The sequence below is a fragment of the Salmo salar genome, chromosome 06, assembly GCF_965601325.2.
Source record: "Salmo salar chromosome 06, fSalSal1, whole genome shotgun sequence".
Classification (NCBI taxonomy): Eukaryota; Metazoa; Chordata; class Actinopteri; order Salmoniformes; family Salmonidae; genus Salmo; species Salmo salar.
Window position 1 is genome coordinate 70,453,802 of NC_138296.1, and position 21,289 is coordinate 70,475,090.

At 42.8% G+C, this 21,289-nt stretch overlaps 1 protein-coding gene across 2 annotated transcripts in view; it reads right to left on the reverse strand.

The window, feature by feature from the left end:
- The window catches only part of LOC106607884 (protein dispatched homolog 1), a 75,555-nt gene that overhangs the window by 32,822 nt on the left and 21,444 nt on the right, over positions 1-21,289 (reverse strand). For both annotated transcript variants that reach the window (XM_014205349.3, XM_014205350.3), the window contains exon 3: positions 14,149-14,222. The gene's annotated coding sequence lies outside the window, so the exon portion shown is untranslated. The remainder of the gene's footprint in view (positions 1-14,148; positions 14,223-21,289) is intronic.

Genomic DNA, 21,289 nt, shown 5'->3' on the forward strand with positions numbered 1-21,289 from the left:
CAAGAACATTTTGTGCCCATGTTGCATGTCTCCATTACACCACCATGCAATATCACAATCTTTCCCACATTGAAAAGATGAAAAATGGAAAGAGCTCGTCTTCCGGACTGTTGGAAAATCTTTGGACACTTTCTGTGCTCAGAGCATTCTGCTCAGCGGGGTGGGTTATTCCTCACATGGAATCATGGAAAGGGAGAGGCTATACCTGGCTTTCATTTCAGCTGTCCGCCAGCATCAGGACACAGTTCATATAGCACACCATAATATGCACTGCAGTAGGGTGCTGGCTCCAAGGAAAGTACCTAGGTTTTCTTTGTTTAGAACAGTTGTGTTTACCATTCTTTACCAGCAGCAAACTTTCAGGTCAACTTTCATTGAGTCCTAACTGCTGTATAGGCCTACATTGTGGTTTGTTATGTACATCTGTAGTTTCAATGAGCTATACTAATGTTAACCTAGCAGAACATCCAACACAAATCTTTCGATAAACACCCTGTTTAAGTGATTACTAGCCAACAAAAACAATATAGCCTAACGTAAGCCTACTTGCAAAGCAAAAATACAGTAGGCCTACACTACATTATGTAGGTTACTGTAGACACAAAGAAAATAATAACAAGCAATTTGAATAAATTACATCACACAGTACCAAGAAAGTCCCACTCAACAACAAAGCCTGTGCGTGTGACCAAACATGATTATTACCTATTCATATACAGTTGAGTGTACATTACAGCAGTGGTTCCCAACCTGTGGGGCGCAGGGGGACCTCAGTCCGGCTTTAAACTTACTCTTCAAAGTTGTAATAGTAGAATGCACAGGGTGTCATTTAGAAATTGGGTAGTGCATCATCAGTTCCTCTTGTCATGTCAGTCATTACATATCTTAGAGAGACATAACTTGTCAGAAATGTCCATGTTGTAATTTTTTAGTCACTCAAATATCACAGGAATACACATTAGACATGGCAAAATGTATAAAATGGTAAGAAAATTTGCTTCAAAACTGCTAAATGTTCTTTGCACCCAATGACAAAATGTGTAGAGTTGCAGAAAATAAGCTTGAAATCTGCTCAATTCTCTCCATCAACGAGGGGTGTAAACAGTTTGTGTCATGAACAGTGCTGTGCGCGGGGGAGCGGGGGATGTTCGCCAATGCTGGAAGGGGGGGCTGAGTGAAAAAGTTTGGGAACCACTGCATTACGGGCTAGTTAGCTCAGTGTGAATAAACGCTTTATGGTTGAAGTGCAGAGCCTATAGCCCCATTAAACCTCATGAGTGGCTAGGATTATCACACTAAAGCCTGGTGTATCAATATCCAGCCATGCCTGTGGTGGTCATCTGCCTGGTCAGCCCTGGCCATCCGAGTCGAGCGAGGATGCCCCCTTTGAAATAACAAGAGGCTGGCTGGCGGCCACTGTGGCCCTGGACTGCAGGGAAACCACATCAAAGGGCACAGTAACGGGATGAAGCTGTAATCAAAGCATACTGGTCCCAGCACTGATCACCCACAGTTCATCAAACTGACGGGGTCAGCCAACAATGAAAGAAAAAAAAGGAGAGAGAGGTTTCTAAACACTTCCAGGAATGGACTTGGAGTAAGACAGTTGTAAGAACGGGTTTTCTGTTTCATGTTCCCTGTTATAATTTGGCGCACCAATGGAAATGTGATAAAGTTTTGCAATAGCCTGCTCTATTGGAGCTTGTACTTCCTAAATGCAAGGGTCAAAGCAATATTGAAAGTACTAGGGTGACAGAAAATACTGTAGGACAACTGAAGGATCCCTTACAAAAGATACACGTTCAGGTTTGCACAGATGCAGAATACATTTAGGCCTACGCTTAAACAAAATGCAGCACAAATGCCCAAGGTAAAGAGCCAAAGCCGCTCCCTCTTGCACATTCCATGGACATAAAACTTCAAACAGCTGAGAGAAAAAACATGCACTGCACAAAAGGTTTCCTGCTATAAATTAAACATGATCCAACTCGTTTTGATTTGGAAGCACATTTACGGTGACCTAATAGGCAATCGTGAAAGCTGAAATCAGGCAGGAACCATCCGTCAGATAATGTTACAACCCCATTGTGCATTGCAGTTACCCCTGCATGTGGTAATGGGGGGGGGGGGGGGGTAGTATCGCTCTCATCTTGCAGCATTGCTGACATTGCTATGTGGCTTCTGTGAGTCTACGTTTCGGAAACCAAGGGAAACCAAATACCTCTGACACCTCCAGAGTGAGGACGGACATCTCCCACCCGATTAACACTCCCCAAGTCCGCAGGGATGGCCAGGACTTACTGCCAGAGTTAGACAAGGCCTAAAGAGAACACTCTAGGTTGGGCCTAAATCTGTACGTTTATTAAAGTACACTAAACTTTATACACACAAACTGAGGCTTCACTTCTCCCTATGGCCACAGACAGTTAGAAGAATAGCCTTTGTGCTGAATTATCCTCGTTGTCTAGCTGGAGATTCAAGGGACCAAAGAACAAGTGCAAGGAGTTGCTGGAGTAGCAGGAGAAAGTGAAACCCCAACCAGCTACATGCTGTAGCCATATGACCTGCTTCATGTCCCAGAAGAGAAGATAAACATGAAAAAAGGCTGGAGAAACCTTGAAATTAAAGAGATACCGGGGTGGTGTAGCTGGATGGCCGTAATGCTAATCTACATTCCTCTGAGAGGTGTTGATGGGCAGCTTGGAGGTGTAGATGAGATCACAAGCACCTGTTCTATACTCACTTTGACAGACTGATAGAAGAGTGACATTTTTGTCATTTGCTGATAAATGGTTTGTTCTTTCCTTTCAAGTCCTCTAAGGATGGAATAGGCCTATTATCGTGATGATCAAGAACAAACTTATTTTGGGGCACAATGAATTGCTAGGCCATATCTTTGACAATCCCAGAACACACACCAAAAAAAAAACCTAGATGTGTATGTTTCAGAAGACAAGGGGAAAGGATTCTTAGAACCCAATTAACAGAGGGTTGTTCTTCAGCCTTACTCCAGCCTTGGACTGGGAAGTAACCTCCCAACCCACCAGTACCACCCTCACAAAGCCCTTTGGCACAAAAGCAGGCTCTGCCTTCTAATTACAGTTGTTTTTACAAAGGATTTCACATGGTGTCAGGGCTTTGGACTGGGCCTTTGTCCTCCTTTCACATACAGCGGCAGTGCACCCTCGGCTTTCTCTCTCTCTCCACCTCTATCCCTTTTCTTCCTCTTCTCCTCAAGTGCAGGGATTTTTCTGCCATTGTAATTCTTGGGCGGGCCACCTAAGTGTTGTGTAAAAAAAACTATTATAATAATATTCAGCTAGACAGTCAGGGAGAATTGAAAATTCACAAAACAATCAATTTAGCAGTATCCATTTTGATATTATGTTTGAGCAAAACAGCATTATCCATGGCAGAATATTAAATAAAAAATGAAAAAATCTCAGCTCTCAGCTCCATGGCAGAATATGGACATTAGAGGATTAGAAATCCAAGGCTTAAAAACAAAGGTGTCCATGTATGCCGATGACTCAAGTTTTATATTAAGTCCGCAATGTCTCATTGAAGATCTTGATAACTTTTCCGTACTCTCTGGATTAAAACATAATTATGATAAGTGTACAATATTACGTATTGGATCTTTAAAAAACTTTTACATTACCCTGCAGTTTACCTATAAAACAGGCTGATGGTGAAGTAGACATACTTGGTATTCATATGACAAAATATATAAATAAGCTCTCCATAATGAATTTCAATAGAAAACTTGTAAAAATAGACAAGATCCTGCAACCATGGAGAGGTAAATACCTGTCTATTTATGGAAAAATTGCCCTGATTAACTCCTTAGTCATATCTCAGTTTATTCACTTACTTATGGCGCTGCCTACTCCTGATGATTCGTTTTTCAAATCATATGAGCAAAAAATATTTAGCTTTATCTGGGACGCTAAACCAGACAAAATAAAACGTGCCTATCTATATAATGAATATGAATTGGGTGGGTTGAGATTATTAAATATAAAAGCACTAAACCTCTAAAAGCTTCACTTATTCAAAAGTTGTACTTGAACCCTAAATGGTTCTCAAGTAGATAGTAAGAAAAGCTCATCCATTGTTTAAAAATGGCCTTTTTGCCTTTGTGCAGATTGCCATGTCTCATTTTCGATTCATTGAAAATTATACTTTTTTCAAAGTATCTCTCTTTTTCAAACAAGCATTGCAGAGCTGGCTACAATTTTTCCCTGAAAAGATAGAACAAATATTATGGCTGAACTCAAATGTGCTGGTTGATAAAATACCTGTACTTATGGGAAAGATGTTTGAAAAGGGGATTTTGTTCTTAAATGATATTGTAAATTGGCATAGTAGAGTTATGTCCTTCATGGAGTTATCAGACTTGTACGGGAAGATCTGCTCAATCCAAGAGTACAACCAATTGATTACAGCATTACCCCAAAAATAGAGGAGGCGGGTGGCAGCGGGAGGAGGTAGGGAACTGGTCTGTCTGCCCAATATAAAGGATTAAAACTGATGGAGGAATAAAAATAGCATAAATAGGAAAGTATACCAGTTTAATTTGAGGACCAGGATGTTGACAACTGTGCCATACAGATTGCAAAATAGTTGGGAAGAGATTTTTGATGTACCAATTCCATGGTACAGGGTGTATGAGTTGATATATAAAACAACGCAAGACTTGGTGCTTTTCAGCTAAAATTATTATATAGAATTCTTGCCACCAACAAAATGTTGAATATTTGGGGCATAAAATCATTGAAGCTCTGCAGATTGTGTTGTGAGGATACAGAATCAATAGACAATTTATTTTGGTATTGCCCTCAGGTAGCCTGTTTCTGGTCTCAGGCTCAGGAATGGCTGAAAATGCATAGCATTGATCTAAAATTGACCCCAGAAATAGTACTGTTAGGAGATCTGGAGAGACCGGGTCAGTCAATTACTAATACTCTTAGTAAAAGTATTTATCTTCAACTCGCAATCTGTGGATTCTATTCGATTAGATAGATTGAAATTGTACGTTAAACATCACAGCATAGTTGAAAGATATGTGTTGCGTAGAAACCCGAAGTGGGTGGCCAGCAGAGATAGATGGGATGGGCTGAGGGAAGCTGAGGGTTGGGATGTGGAATTGGAGACAAGTGGGAGTGGAGTTGCTGTGCGGGAGATAGAATGATGGTCAAAGATAAAATTAAAAAAATAAAGTCAAAATAAAACTTAAATAGTACGTTTGAATGACACTGAGGGGCAGTTTTTTTTACCACTAATGCCGGTTTGCCTGAGGCTGATGCCGTGCAGGTGTTTGTACACATGCATATATACACACTCTCATTCAAATAAACATACAAGAACTCACACATACATGTAATAGTGCCAGACATGCACACAAACATATACAGTTGGCATTGCTGTTATGATGATGAGTTGTCCTTGATGTCCTTTGTTTTAAATGTTTTATTATTTAAAAAAATGTTGCATTGTTGTTTGCTGTTTTCTTCTGTCTTTTTATTTTTTTCTCTTTAGTTCATTCTCTTGGTTGTTGGTGCATTGGGAGGGTTTTTGGGGGTGGGGAATGGAATTAATTGTATTTTTAATTTTAATTTTTCTTCTTGTGGGGGGGGGGGGACTGTGGGAGGGGTCTCGAATGATTGAGGGACAGCTATTGGGGAACTGTGGGGGGATCTTGGAGGGTTCGGGTTCACGTTTTTTGGCCTGGTGGGAGATCTGTCAACGTGCCCTTGAACAGGGCATTGACCCTGGATGATTCTGTGTGTCGCTCTTAATGGGAGTCTGTTGGATGACTGGTATGGTGTAGTAGTTTAGCGGCTTCACTGCAAGTATATTGTATGTTTCGGATATTCAATAAAATAAAATACATTAAAAAAATTAAAAAATAAAAAATAATATGTAGATTCGCAGGAAATTAGCTTTAAAACTGCAACATTTTCTCTCAGCTGCATGGCAAAATGTGTAGAATTGCAGGAAATTAGCTTTAAAACTGAAAACAATACATCTCAGCTCCATGGAGAAATTTGTAGTATTGCAGAAAATTGGCTTAAAATGAAAATGCTCATTGCCACGCCCCTGCCACGGCCCATGCCACACCCACCACCTAAGCACCTTTTTGATCCATAAAAACACGTTCAGTGCCAGAAGAGACACGTGGTATAGTTCCTCCTCTGGTCAATGACAGTTTTAATCCCTGTCTAGCCTCTCAGAGAAGGGGGCTCTCACAGCACTAACAAACTGAGGCTGGCACTACAGACACTAGAGGAGAGTGACAGTGGAAGGAAGGAGTTGTTGTTTGATCTTGGGCTTGCTGAGATGCTAACGAAGGGCTGAGACAGACAGGGCAGTCCAGCCGAGCCGACGGGGAAGGAAAAGGAGGAGGCTGGTGTTGGCCTGTGGGGGTAATGGAAAGAGACTCTTTGAGGAGCCCAAATTTAGCGTTTGTTCATCAGGTCGGCTGAGCCTTTGATGAATTGCCCAAACACAGCCAAAGCTTTCCAGAGTCAAACTTCCCCCTAGCCCCTGCTCTACAAACACAGGACAGGGCAGCTCCTCTCCTCTCCTCTCCGGCCTCTGTTGGGAAGGAAAGGGGGTGGGGGGGATGTCTGTCAAAATCCAGCCTCCGATGGCTACCTTTTGGGACGGGGATGTCAAATTTCTCTGGGACCCTCTGATTCCACGGTTGGTATATCACACAGTGCCGGACAGAGAGGAAAAATCATGACGCTACATTTTCTGTGGCAAAACAGTCTAGGTGTGAGATCACACACCACTGACATAATACTGTCATTCAGAAATACTGGGAGAGCGCAAAATGAATGAAATTATGGATAATAAGGTACACACATTATCCAAAAATAATAATGTAAAAAAAGTTGCTTTAGGAGTGGAGACATGAACAGGAACCTTTCCCAACTTTCATCGTCATGCATTCTTCAACGTCACCACCTGTCTTATTTCAGTGGGGTTTTCAACACAGGCTTTACAAAGGCAATGCTGGACGTGGGTCCAATGTACTGCGACACAAACCTTTTGGTTCCTGTCCCTCTCACCATCGTGAGACGTGTCCAAGAACTCTTGGCAGGCCTGGCATCAGCCCGGTCTCTGTGCCAACATAAATGGAATGACTTCATCCTGTGTCATCTCACTCAGCGGCCCAAGGACAAGCAGACTTTCTGACGGGGTTGGGGTGAATTCGCCTCACTAATGAGACTCTGGTTTGGGAGGGCTAGAGCGTGTGTGTGTGTGTATTAGCCTTACTAATGGGTCTCTCTGTTTTTAGGAGGGTTGGGGCAGAGCTGGCATTTGGACTCTGTCATACTCCCTACGGAGGGGGTAAACCACTGAGACGGGGCTTAGGCCTCTGCAGCTGCTCCTCCAGAACTGAAAAAAAATGGAAAAGCGTCGACATTTTAACACAATAAGATTTTCACATCTCTCTTCCTTTCCCACCTCGTTCCTTTCCCACCTTGTTTTTACACGGTAAGTGCAGGCCCAGTTATTAGATCTGTTCACAGCTAAGTAATACTACTCTATACACCTCAAGACCAGTACAGAACAGTGCATTAACCTTTCCCAGAATGACTGAGTAATGGCATTCAGCTAGCTACTGGCAGCTAACCAGCTATACGTCGTTACGAGGGTTTAGTAAAGAATGGCAACCAATGTAAAAAGCTGGTCTTGGACTGGTGTAATTATGCTTTTATGGGCACGCTAAGACGGCTCTGTGCACTTTATGATTGGTTAAAAGGCCCAAGAGGTTATTTACCATTCTTGCCAAATTAAGCAATTTCAGGGCTCTCAAGTGGCACAGTGGTCTAAGGCATAGCATCTCAGTGCAACAGTCCCTGGTTCGAATCCAGGCTGTATCACATCCAGCCGTGATTGGGAGTCCCATAGGGCGGCGCACAATTGGCCCAGCATCGTCCGGGTTTGGCCGGGGTAGGCTGTCATTGTAAATAAGAATTTGTTCTTAAGTGACTAGTTAAATAAAGGTTAAATAAATGTAAAAAAAATACACAGGTGAATATCTTAAGTGGTTCCAAATAAAAATCACTTCAGCCCTGAAGGCACAACACTTCTCTCTCTTTAAGGCTTATCCCTGCCATATGTCGTGAATGGCTAGGGTCGCAAGTTTGATGGAGCAAACCTTTCAAATTCTTCCCTGTACAATCTTAAGACCAAACAACAAAATGACTGTAGAAAAGTTAGGCCCATCGAGTTCTCCTGGACCAGACTGGATAGATTGCGAGTTCTCAAGAGTGATTTCTGTGGTGAGGGGTGCATTTATCAATGTAAGGCAAAATGTGTGTGTGTGTCAGGTGTGCAGGTGCTGGGTGTCGCGCTGAGTACCAGCAGAGGGAGAGAGACATGAGAACGCAGCACTGACACCAGCGGGCCACATGATAAATGTGCTCTTTGACAAATGTAGACTATAAATACTCACATATGTGTACTCCTGTCTGTCACATTCACATGTGGCCCTGATACTGCGGGTGTGGAGGATGGGGTGTGTGTGTCTTTTCACTGTGATAGAAGAGGTGCGCTGGGAAGGGGGGGCAGTGTGGGGAAAGGGGGGGGGCTAATCTCAAAGTCCCTATCCGTAAAGTAAAAACAAATAATACTAAAAGAATCACTCACAAAGAATGGCTGTGGAACTTTCTGACAGCCGATCCACTTAACACATTTGAAACGTTGCTGCCCCGGGCCCCAAAACCAATAACAAATCGTACATCAAAAGGACACTGATACTGTACCAGGAGCCGAGGAGAAAGAGACTTGAGAGCTACAGGTGTCTCCTCACAACTCCCTGTGTTTGTATAGAATGCCCCGGCCCATCCATCCACCCACTTCAGGACATCAGGGTACGGAGCAGACATGGACATATGAGGGTATGTTTGTGTATGTAAGAGAGTATGTATATGCATACTTATAGGGGTGAAGGTCTGTTTGTCATTTTCATTTTACATGAGAAAACAAGCTGTTATTATTATTATTAAAAAAGGGTGGATACAGCTTTTTGGCGTCTCCACCAGCATTATATAATATCTTCAAAATTAAAACTGGAAAGCCGTCCAGTTCCTAGTCAGACCTGACTTTATTAGCTGTTATGTGCATAAATATTTATAAACAGTGAAATATGACAGTAAAATGGATGGAGCAGGAAAAACTCCTCGCCCAGAGAAAATTATGGGGACCTGCCTGCTACAGAACCTGGATTAAACTCCTGCCCATTAAAAGAAGTGGGAAAATGATAGTGACAGGCTTATTGAATTACATCATGCTTTGGGTCAACATGCCTCCCCAAACGGCATTGGAGAAGCTTTTTTCCTTTCATAAACCTCCCCCACGGGTTCGTGTCGCATGCACACACACACACACACACACACACACACACACACACACACACACACACACACACACACACACACACACACACACACACACACACACACACACACACACACACACACACACCACCAAGGCTACACATCCATAATCAAGCAGGGAGAGTGTTAAGGAACAAGTGAATGAGAGTGGCTCATAAACCACTGGCTGGCACAGCCGTGGACATGCACCCACTTAGCTCCATACTCAGCCCATTAGTCTGCTAGAGCAGCATGACCAACAACACAGCTTTAACTGAACTAATTACAACACACCAATTAAAAACCCTACAAAGAGACAGATTGCCAGCCTGTTATTTTCCATAATCATCCTGTCTGTTTGTTTGTTTCATTCATTTCCCTTTGTGTTGATTCCTACTCATTGTTATGAATTCTAACAAAGACATTGTTTGTTTGGAGAGGAGTGTTGGAGGATTCTAGCCAGTGATGACTGGTCTTTGCCCTCTGTTCCATGATGCAATCCATCATTAACAACCTAACATTAAAGTTCAGTGCTGCAATTATATACACTGAGTGTACAAACATTAAGAACACCTGCTCTTTCCACGACATAGACTGACCAGGTGAATCCAGGTGAAAGCTATGATCCCTTATTGATGTCCACTGTTAAATCCACTTCAATCAGTGTAGTCGGAATGGAGGAGACAGGTTAAAGAAGGATTTTTAAGCCTTGAGAAATGGATTATATTTGAGTGCCATTCAGAGGGTGAATGGGCAAGACAAAAGATTTAAGTGCCTTTGAACGGGGTTATGGTAATAGGTGCCAGGCGCACTGGTTTGTGTCAAGAACTACAATGCTGCTGGGTTTTTCATGCTCAACAGATTCCCTGTGTGTATCAATAATGGTCCACCACCCAAAGGACATCCAGCCAACTTAACACAACTGTGGGAAGCTTTGCAGTCAACATGGGCCAGCATCCCTGTGGGGGTGTGTGGGGGGGTGTTCTTAATGGTTGCTAGAGTTTCTTTTTACTGCCATCTACACCATGGCAAAATGTCCCTTCTACTTTCCCCCACTCTGTGTCAGGTAGAAGTGAGCTGTCCCAGTGTTGAGAGGCTCAGTGACCCTGGACTGGGCTTTCTCTACCTCTCTCTGCTGTGGCAGCCAGCGAGCGCTAAGCCGTAACCGTGCCAGCCAGAATGATTCTCGGAGTGGAAACGGTTGGAGTGAGGGGTCAGGCCCATTCACCCCGGCACAATGCGTTTTGTTGAAGAACTTCACACCTTTGGAGGAGTAATTATGGCAGTAAATTATGAGGATTTAGGAGTTACAGTAAATCACTGTGTTGATCTGAATTATAGGGCCCCATGGTTGCTCCCTCTCCTCCTGGCCAGGGAACAACCTTCGCACACTAAGCCCTACGTCGCCTGCAGTCTTCTGGGCTGTTCATGTCAGTCACACTGGTGGCGCACGGGAGACAAAGACCTGCTTTAAGGTCTTTCCAATGGAACCCGGCTGAAGCCTATAGAGAGCGGAACCCCCGTTTTCATTGTTGGCATTAATTGTGATGTAGGCCTAGTGTACAAAGGTTTACAACTTAACAACTAATCTAACATAGGAGAGAAGAGGGGGAGGTGGGAGAAAGGACATCCAGAGTGTGTCTAAAGGAAGGCTGGTAACTTTACTTTAAAAAAAGACAAATACAAACACACAGAGACACACACACAATTGTGTCAGTGTTAGAATGTCAAAGAGGGGGGTAAAAGAACGGAAGAAAGAAAGATGGAGTTTTCCAAACAGAGGAGAGAGAGCGCTGACAGAAAGGATGTCTGATCGCTCAAACAGTGTGAAAGATCTTAAATATATATTTAGACAGAAAGTCCCCTTAGTGGCTGCTGTGGGTTCTGGTGAAAACCCCGCCCTATAAATGAGACTTCAGCTTGAGAGATTCCTTTCCCCCCAAAAAACCCTCCTCCAGAAATAGCCAACTAGTCCCCCCCCTCTGCCAAATGCCCCTTTAGCCATGAGTTCTGGTGAAAGTCTCATTCTCTCTCTGGGCCAGCCATTGTTGTGCAGCCTGCTAAATATTTACTCTTCCCAGCTTTCTGAGAGGAGGATGAGAAGGTCCCTTTGTACTGGAGGGGTCAGAGACACAGAGCTGGTCCTTCCCGGCACCCAACATCAGGACCAGGCATCCTCTAACTTCAATTAGCCCATTAAAACCAGAGGCACAGGCTCTCTGAGAGAGAGAGACAGGAGGAGAGGGGAACCCCTTTCAGAGTTGTTTACATGGGACCACCAGCAGAACTGCCAACACAATAGACCAAAGATGAGACAAAACAACAGCCAAAATGAATTATAGGGAAGAGTGCTGCCCTAGCTATGAACAGCCTACATCTGCCCTTTGATGAAACCTCTCGGACGGCAAGGAACCCAATAAGGGAAAAGAAAACTCCAATCAGAGTGACCGACTGGGAGTTTCAGAGTTCGGGCATCCGTTACTGAACAAATATACTCACTACACCGCCTATGCTGGAGTCAGCGGTGAGGTGTCCAACACAGATGGGATCACTGCCAGAAATAAGCAGTGACTTGAGCATTAGGTAAAAAATCTCCTGCTAGGGTTGAATCATTCATGAAGCGGGTAGAGAGGTTGTATGCTTTGTGGGTTTGAACATGTCAAAGCAGAGAGGAGCAGCTCTGGCAGCATGTAGTGGGCCATCTGGTATCTAGACTATCAGTTTACCTCAGGGCTCCATTTGTCTGAAACATCCAAGGCCCTTCATGAAGGTCACACATGACTCAATTTACTCAAAGTCATCTTGCCGACTAACAATTGGCAACTATCTCATACTTTCTCAATACATTCATCAACAAGTGCACTGAGGAATGTGTATCAAAATCGACAGATAATAAAAACTTTAAAATAACCTAGTATATCTTCCTCCCAAGCTGCCACAAATGGGCACAAACAAACTACTCAAAAGTTCCAGTGTTTCCCCTTGGATTTGTTTTTGGGGGGGGGGCAAAGAGTAAAGGCCACAGTTGTACAGGCCAAGGCCAAATGTTCACTGTTTTAAAGAAAATTTCCTGCAATTCTACACATTTTGCAATGGATTATGCCGTATTCTTACGCTATCTGAGTGAATCAAACACTATAACAAAATCATGACATTGGAATTTGGGAATTTCAGATTCTCCTTGACTGTCTAGTTTCTATTTTGGTGATTGTTAGTTCTCAAAGATTATCTTATTTAAAAAATATATAGGCTCCCTTAACTTTTTACATAGTTTACATCTGGTTTTAGTCATTTAAGTTTACACTGAAAACATTTTACCATCCCAGAAATTATTATAAAAAATACATTGAAACATTTTTTTTTTTGAGTGGCGATAGCAATTTAGCATTGGCGGCCCGCCGCTGCTAATTGAATATAAGGAAAACACTGAGCTCGTTACCAAAAAGATTCTTCAGCGCTGGCATCAAAAGTGCTTGAGGGCCCAGTACTGTAGATAAAGATTTCAACCCCTTCATAAGCTAATAAACCAGGGTATTACCTGAGGCCTTAGATGATGGAGCAGTTTACAATGCTAAATGATCAAAGCTGCTCCTCGCTGAGACTGCGGCCTTGCCAGAATATTGCACTTTATAATCAGTGCCTTTCTTCGCAGTCAGACGAGACGGTCAACACAGCTGCTAGGTTTCCTCGCAGGCAGCAGCCATATTTTTACTTAGCTAGCTGCACTGCAACCCCCACCAACGTACACCCCCACCCCCACCTCCAACCCCTTAACCCCCATCCCGTCCCCTCCAGCTTTGTCTTGGGTACATAAGTGGGCCTTATTAAGAGCAGAATCATTGCAGCTGTGCAGGAAAGGTGTAGAGCATGCAGCTTTGCTCTGAATCAACACCAGACTCTGACATTACAAAACAAGCCAACATAGCAGACCCAGCTGTTCCATTCTGCTCCTCTCCACCTTTCATACACGCACAGATATTGGACCGCAACACACACACACTGGCACGCACACGCACACAAACACAAAAACATACAGACACACCTTTATGAATCAAAGCGACAGTCAAAGAGAAGGAAAGTGGTCAGTCTGGTCTTCAACATGAACTTGGGAAACCCCTCGCAAAATGTAACAGTTGTCGGCTTTTTGACATGGCTCTGGATGTTTTTCAACATGTTAAGCTGAGAGTAGCTGTGTGTGTGTGTGTGGTGCGTGCGTGCGTGCGTGCGTGCGTGCGTGCGTGCGTGCGTGTGTGTCAGTCAGGTTCAGTGGTTCAGCAGGGCCGCCTGCATGAGCTGCAGGTAAACATGTTCACCTTGTGCTTCTCACTGACCCAGTTGTAGCAAGAGCAGAAAAAAAAACCTTTGTTTGACTTTTACTGACAGCTTGTCTGGGCACGCCAGACAGAGAGGAATGGGAAAGGGGGAGAGGGTACAATGGAAAGCAGAGTGTATTCACTGTGAAAAATATATACTCAGTGTCTGATTACATTAAAGTTGGAATCATTATTATCCAACAGGTCTTTGAAGACAAAGTGCTGCTAACTATTAGTAAACACAAGTTTGTTTATTTTAACTAACGGATTAAAACTTTTAAAAGTAATTGAAATGTCAAGGAAAAAAGTACTGAGTATGTACTTGGTTCCGAGGATTTAGACCTATATCTGTTTATCAGTCAAACATGCGTAGTGTTGAAAAGTAAATTGTTTTGCTTCATGTATAAGAGGAAAGAGAAAGATGTAGTAAAATGCCTTACCAGGGGAGTGATATTCTCCAACCTACTGATGTTGTTCATGAATTCAGATTGGAAAGAGCTTCACAATGGGTAAGCTGTAAGAGAGACAAAAATACCAAATTAACCACAACAGAACAGTTTTTTCTTCCGTTGGGAAATGTAAGGGTCTCTAAGCAAAACTTAATGGAAGTTTCACTCTGGCAATCTCATCATGATGGACTAACTGGCTCTCAATGGTGATATACTGTACTTCTTCCTTTTTGAACTTGATGGCACAACATGTTTTATGGCTCCCCAAACAAAGCCAACACTGAGCTGAGCCAGTGTATGCAGCAGACTTTATAAAGAAGAACAACCCATCAGTCCCATATAAAATACCTTTCCAACAAACCAAAAACATCCTACCTCGACAATTCCAAAGAATTGTGATAGAAACGTTCTAAATCGACCTCAAATAGCCTACCTACTCAACAGAAAAAGAAAATTCCCAACAAAACATCCCAAAAAATACTGATTCAAAACAACTCCCAACTCGCAGGCCTGAAAAACCACCAGTGAGGAAAATCATTTTAATTGGAGGAGAAAAGGAAAGGAGAACGTGACATGTTTCCTGAGGGTTTCAAAGGAGCCTCTCCTCAGGACGCTCTCAAGCTAATAGCTGCTCCCCGCCTCAACCACCTTGACCCCCAAGAGGAGGGGTCACAGCAGCCCTGCCACTCTCGCCCAGTTAATAAGGTCACGGAGGTCACGTGAAGATTACAGACACTGGCAGCAGCAGGGCTGTGGAGCATCTTTCAAAACAGCCTGCCCACTGGCCAGCTTTCCATCCAACCAACGCTCTACCAAGAGGGGTTTGGAGGGAGGAAGGGGGAGGAGAGGAAGCTATTCCTCCCCCTCCCTCCCTTAACGATGATGCCAACAACTATGTGCCTGGGAAAGAGAGGTCCTGGTGCCAGAGGTCCTGGTGCCACTGGCTGAACAGAGCACTATTGAAAGCCAACATGTGGTCCACATCACCAATTACCAAGGTGTGCTGAGATAGCCACAAGAAGATCAAGAGAACTGTAGCCAGTGAAGAAGTGAAATGTGGACAGATTAGTTTTTTGCTGTAAATTGGTGTAAAAACGTTAAGTCACAGGGACATTACCATAATGGACAAAAATGTGCAGTCTTCAAGATCCTCAAATTGTTCGACATTCCTTCAATATAAATTCAAGATCTTAATGACTTAACTTATTTTCTAAACAACTTAATTCACACAGTAGACCTAACAGTCCAAAACCTGAACTTCTCTCTGACATAGGCCTAGGTCTACATTCACCACAATTCTACATCAATTAAAGCTGCAATATGTAACTTTTTGGGGCAACCTGACCAAATTCACATAGAAAAGTGTGTTATAGATCTGTCATTCTCATTTAAAACAAGTCTATGTGCGCTATTTCTATGCTTCCCATTCTTAAGTTCCGTTTTTGCGTCTTTTACGGTGGTTTAGATGGTACAATGATTCTCTACACCAGTGGTTCCCAAACTTTTCATAGTCCCTAACCCCTTCAAACATTCAACCTCCAGCTGCGTACCCCTCTCTAGCACCAGGGTCAGCGCACTCTCAAATGTTGTGCCACGAGCCTGCCACACACACACTATATGATACATTTATTAAACATAAGAATGAGTGAGAGTTTTTGTCACAACCCGGCGCGTGGGAAGTGACAAAGAGCTCTTATAGGACCAGGGCACAAATAATAATATAATAATAATCAATCATTTTGCTCTTTATTTAACCATCTTACATATAAAATCTTATTTTTTTATTGAAAATTGTGAAAAACTCACCACAGATTAATGAGAAGGGTGTGCTTGAAAGGATGCACAGAACTCTGCAATGTTGGGTTGTATTGGAGAGAGTCTCAGTCTTAAATCATTTTCCACACACAGTCTGTGCCTTTATTTAGTGTTCATGCAAGTGAGGGCCGAGAATCCACTCTCACCTATAGTACTGTTCAAAAGTTTGGGGTCACTTAGAAATGTCCTTGTTTTTGAAAGAAAAGCACATTTTTTGTCCATAAAATAACATCAAATTGATCAGAAATACAGTGTAGACATTATTAATGTTGTAAATGACTACTGTAGCTGGAAACGGCAGATTTTTTATGGAATATCTGCATAGGCCCATTATCAGCAACCATCACTCCTGTGTTCCAATGGCACGTTGTGTTAGCTAATCCAAGTATATCATTTTAAAAGGCTAATTGATGATTAGAAAACCCTTTTGCAATTATGTTAGCACAGCTGAAAACCATTGTTCTGATTAAAGAAGCAATAAAACTGTCCTTCTTTAGACTAGTTGAGTACATGAGCATCAGCATTTGTGGGTTCGATTACAGGCTCAAAATGGCCAGAAACAAATAACTTTCTTCAGAAACTCGTCAGTCTATTCTTGTTCTGAGAAATGAAGGCTAGTCCATGCGAGAAAATGCCAAGAAACTGAAGATCTCGTACAACGCAGTGTACTACTCCCTTCACAGAACAGCGCAACTGGCTCTAACCAGAATAGAAAGAGGAGTGTTAGGCCCCGCCCGGTGCACAACTGAGCAAGAGGACAAGTACATTAAGAGTGTCTAGTCTGAGAAACAGACGCCTCACAAGTCCTCAACTGGCAGCTTCATTAAATAGTACCCGCAAAACACCAGTCTCGTCTCTCAATACAAAAAAACGTGTCATACTTTGCCCCTTGATAACCAGCGTATGTTGTAAAAGCATTACATGGTCACTGCCCATATCATTGCATAGTGCAGAAAATACAAGAGAGTTCCGGGGCCTTGCTTTAACAAACTTAACCATTTTCACTGTAGTGTCCAAAACATATTTCAAGCTGTCAGGCATTCCCTTTGCAGCAAGAGCCTCTCGGTGGATGCTGCAGTGTACCCAAGTGGCATCGGGAGCAACTGCTTGCACGCGCGTTACCACTCCACTATGTCTCCCTGTCATGGCTTTTGTGCCATCAGTACAGATACCAACATGATCAGCAGCTACGTTTGGCTACCTACGGACCGTTAGTGGAATTCCTGCGAGAGATTAACGGTTAATGTGATTGGATGTTAATTATTTGACTAGGCTACCTGTATTTGACATTGTGTTGTTATTTCGCTGAACATGGTTTAGTTTTATTTTTGGCAGTGTAACGAGGCTACTCAGGTGAGAAAAAAACCTCACCCAAATGTATAGCCCCGTTGGAAAATATAAATGGACTGTTTGAAAATGTGAAGAAAAAAAAAAGTACAAAAAATGTATATCACATTTTTATTTGGTGAATTTTAGCAAGTAGGAAATGGTGGAGCGATTTCTGCATAGTGCATCTTTAAGTTGTTCAACCTGACTTTTTATGGAAACCACTTCTACATTCCATGCTTTTTTCTGTCTCCCAGATATGTAGCCTGCATGTTCTATGCATGTTACTATTTACAACATAGACCATGTGGTCTGTATTAGGAGGGGAAAGGAACATCATTAGCATTTGACAAGGAAAACATCTGGCTTTATTTATTACATCACAAAAAGACAAGCCAAAGTACCAACAAATGCACTAGTTTGCTGAACAATTTTTGAAGAGTAGTAGGAGAGACAATGCTCTATGTCGGCTACATTTTCTTTACAATTCCAGTATAACATCAGTTGTTTCGTGCGGCAAAACTAAGTTGGTCTCTGCTGTTTTGGTACAAAAATGTGTCTAAGATATTTGAGGGTAAAACACTTCCATACTAATTTAGATGAAGTCCTAAACACAGGCCCAATTAATTCACATACATCCTGCTCACAAATTATTTCCATCTCCCCCTGCCTGGTCACTGAATGGCACAGTCCCAGCATGGTGCAAGCCAATTACTTCAATGAGGCTTGGCTTGAGTCACAGTCAGCACTCATTTCCAAAGGAGTCACTCCAATTCACTGGGCAAGTTCAAAACCATGGAATCACTGAGTCCTGTGTATGAATCCTCTTCTGAGAAGACACATTTTAGTTTGATGTAAATGGGCGTTCGGGAAAAAACAAGTGTTCTTTACATTTGAGCTCAATTCGGGGAAATGATCCTCTTAAGCTAAGCAAGAAAGCCTGTTGATTTAGACAACAAAACCATCACCCAAAGTATTTACCTTTGCGATGACAACACAAGGGGAGGAATTCGGGCAATGACTGTTTATCACAGGATCATTTCCATTGAGTGAAGGGCATCCTCAGACACCAGTGTGTCTCCCTTATTCCTGTGCCTCGGGGTTTGATAGGATCCTCTGGTCATGTTTAACACAGGCATTCCACCGATACATACCCTCACAAATCCCAGAGCCGCATTTGTCAACCATTGCCTTGGCAACAAAACCCCAGGAGGACAGAAGAATATAGAAAAATAACAAATCACAAAGTCTGCTGAAGGAGAATGAAGGTGGTGGGGGTTCAAAACAAGTAATGACATGAGAAAACTGTTCACTTCTAAATCATAAGCGTTGCTTACATTGGAGTTTCCAATGGCCTGAATAGATTCCAAAACTCTCCTTGTTTTTAGTTTGAAGACGCCGCAGTATTTGGTCTCCTCCACCACTGAGTAAAGGTAGGCCTATGCCTATATCAACTCCTGAAAGCTTTTGTGGAAAAGACGGACTACCATTGAGGAAAAAGTAATCCCCTTTTTGCTTTCAAAGATCATTTTCCCATTTTTGTTTTACATTTGAGTAATGAGTCATAGACATTTGGATTCCTGCTGGCTTACTGTCTTATTCTATTCAACATGGACGTCTATCTCAATTGTATTAGATCAAAGTTAAAATAGTTTTTCTTTCAAGAAAACTCCAAAAGCCAAAGCAACCTCTGCTATAGGATCAACTATACTGAGCAAAAACCCAGGCAGGCAGGCAGCCTTGAGAGAACATCTCCCAGGATCTATGCCAAGAATGACTCTAGCACTTCTCTTCCTCCCCTCCATTCGCTGACTTTTGCTCTGAGCATACTGTGAATTTACATGCAAGCTAAACTCAATAAGTATAACAAAACACATGAAAGAGCACTTAAGATGCATTTTCCTAAAGTGCTTAACAACCAAGGACAGGGGGAAAAGCAAAGCCCAGAAAGCAGATTAGCAACCGCTGCCCTTCCTGGAGAGCTGCCAAGAAACATCTCTGCGCTGCGCCTTATTTCAGCTGTTCAATTTCACGCTAGATATGGAAATTGCTTCTGAAACTCACACTGTACACCGTATGGGACTGGGTTTTAGGACAGGAAGAAATAGGATCGGATGACATGGGGATATCAACATGGGAAATCTGCAGTGATGAAAGCACAGTGGGGAGAGGCAACACCAAAGCCAAAGTAGACTGAGTAATCCTCTAAACAAATCAAATAATGGCTGGATGAAAAGGGGGAGTAGCGGACACCCTTTGGAGTAAAATCAGCCCTAAAACTAAATCCCCAGTATTGAATCTGTGAACTACTGAAATACCTTGAGACCAACACACACACACACACACACACACACACACACACACACACACACACACACACACACACACACACACACACACACACACACACACACACACACACACACACACACACACACACACACACACACACACACACACACACACACCTTTATTCTTTAGTGGGCGGAACAGCTATTAGCAAAGTTGCCTATGGATTATCTGTAAAGATAAAGACATGAATAGAGTTACCAGACAAGCAAATATTGGGTCTGGGAACCATTCTTGTCTCACAATGCCTACTAGCCTATATCATTATCAGGTGACATAACATCATTTTAACAGGAATTCTGAAGAAAGGGCACACAAATCTACATCTCTGCCAAACCCGGAGCTCTCATCAAAAAGCAAACGACTTATCAGCTTAACCGCCCCAGCGTTCATTTTTCCACCACGTCCAGAACAATCAACAAACCATGACACATGTACTATTAGGAAGCCAATGTTAGGTCATGGCCTACATTATGTGTACTGTTTGATTCAAGTTTAATATCAAAAATTTGAGTGACTGATTTACCAGTTATCCACTCCCACAACACATACACTTAGCTATCTGTTTTTTTCACACAGCAAGGCTCCCATAAAAGGGTTCCCAAATTTCTTTGCAGTGAAATTACAAATAGGTGTCACAACGTGTTCATTGACATGGAGCGCCCTGCAGCTGTTCCTGTGCATACTGATGGTGTTTGTGTTCCCAGGAGACGCAGACAAAGCGCTTCCAGGTCGTCCTCTAACCTGCCTTCTCATTACTAAAGGTCAGGATATTTGAACACAACAATGACCTGCTGCCTCTAGGGACTCAGGGGGCTGTGAAGCTCAGCCAGAGGCAGTGTTTGACTAAAGGTTCTCAATCCAACCCATCCTTCACTGCTCACTTTCATTTACTGTGGTCGTCCATCTTAAGTTGGCCTAAGACGTCGTACCCGTCGCCCATTCTATTGTGACATAAATCCTCCTCCCGTTACCCTTCTAAGCACTTATTAGGCAGTTAATGGTAAGTAATCACACATAAATTCCAAATAAGTGCCTAAGATAGATTTAGGGTTTTGTCCCAGGCTGTTGTGTTCACTCAAACCAGACCAAAAGATGAGATCGGGTGGAAACTCAGGGGCACGATACATTTCCTTGGATAAGGGGGCCTAATAATGACTTCCTGGCATCCTGCATTTAAAGAGAAAACAAAACACAAAAGCACCCTACACAATGCTGCGAAACAGCATTTTATCGAGGCTTCTAATACTAGGACTATACTGCAATCCGTTTTTAGGGTTATGGAGACGTAGTGGGAAGTCAACATCTGGTTTTCGTAGTCCACGCCTCTGGCCTGACAGTCTCTCTGACTCAATCAAGGAGAGGAACCATTTGGCAACGCTCTGAGGCCCAAAAACGCACTCCTAGTCTGCTTGTCTGTCCCATCCTCCCTCCTTCTGGTCCTCTACTTCAGGAACATGTGAAAAATCCCAATTACCAGGAAACCCGAGAAGCACACGCGGTTGTACGTGAACTTGGAATATGCAAAACACCGGGGCCGTTAACAAGAGCCATGTTGAAATGTGATAGACTGCGTCAGCAGGTCGTAAAACCCTCTCAAGATCAATGTAATTATGGAAGCTTACACACAGACTTTCCGGAT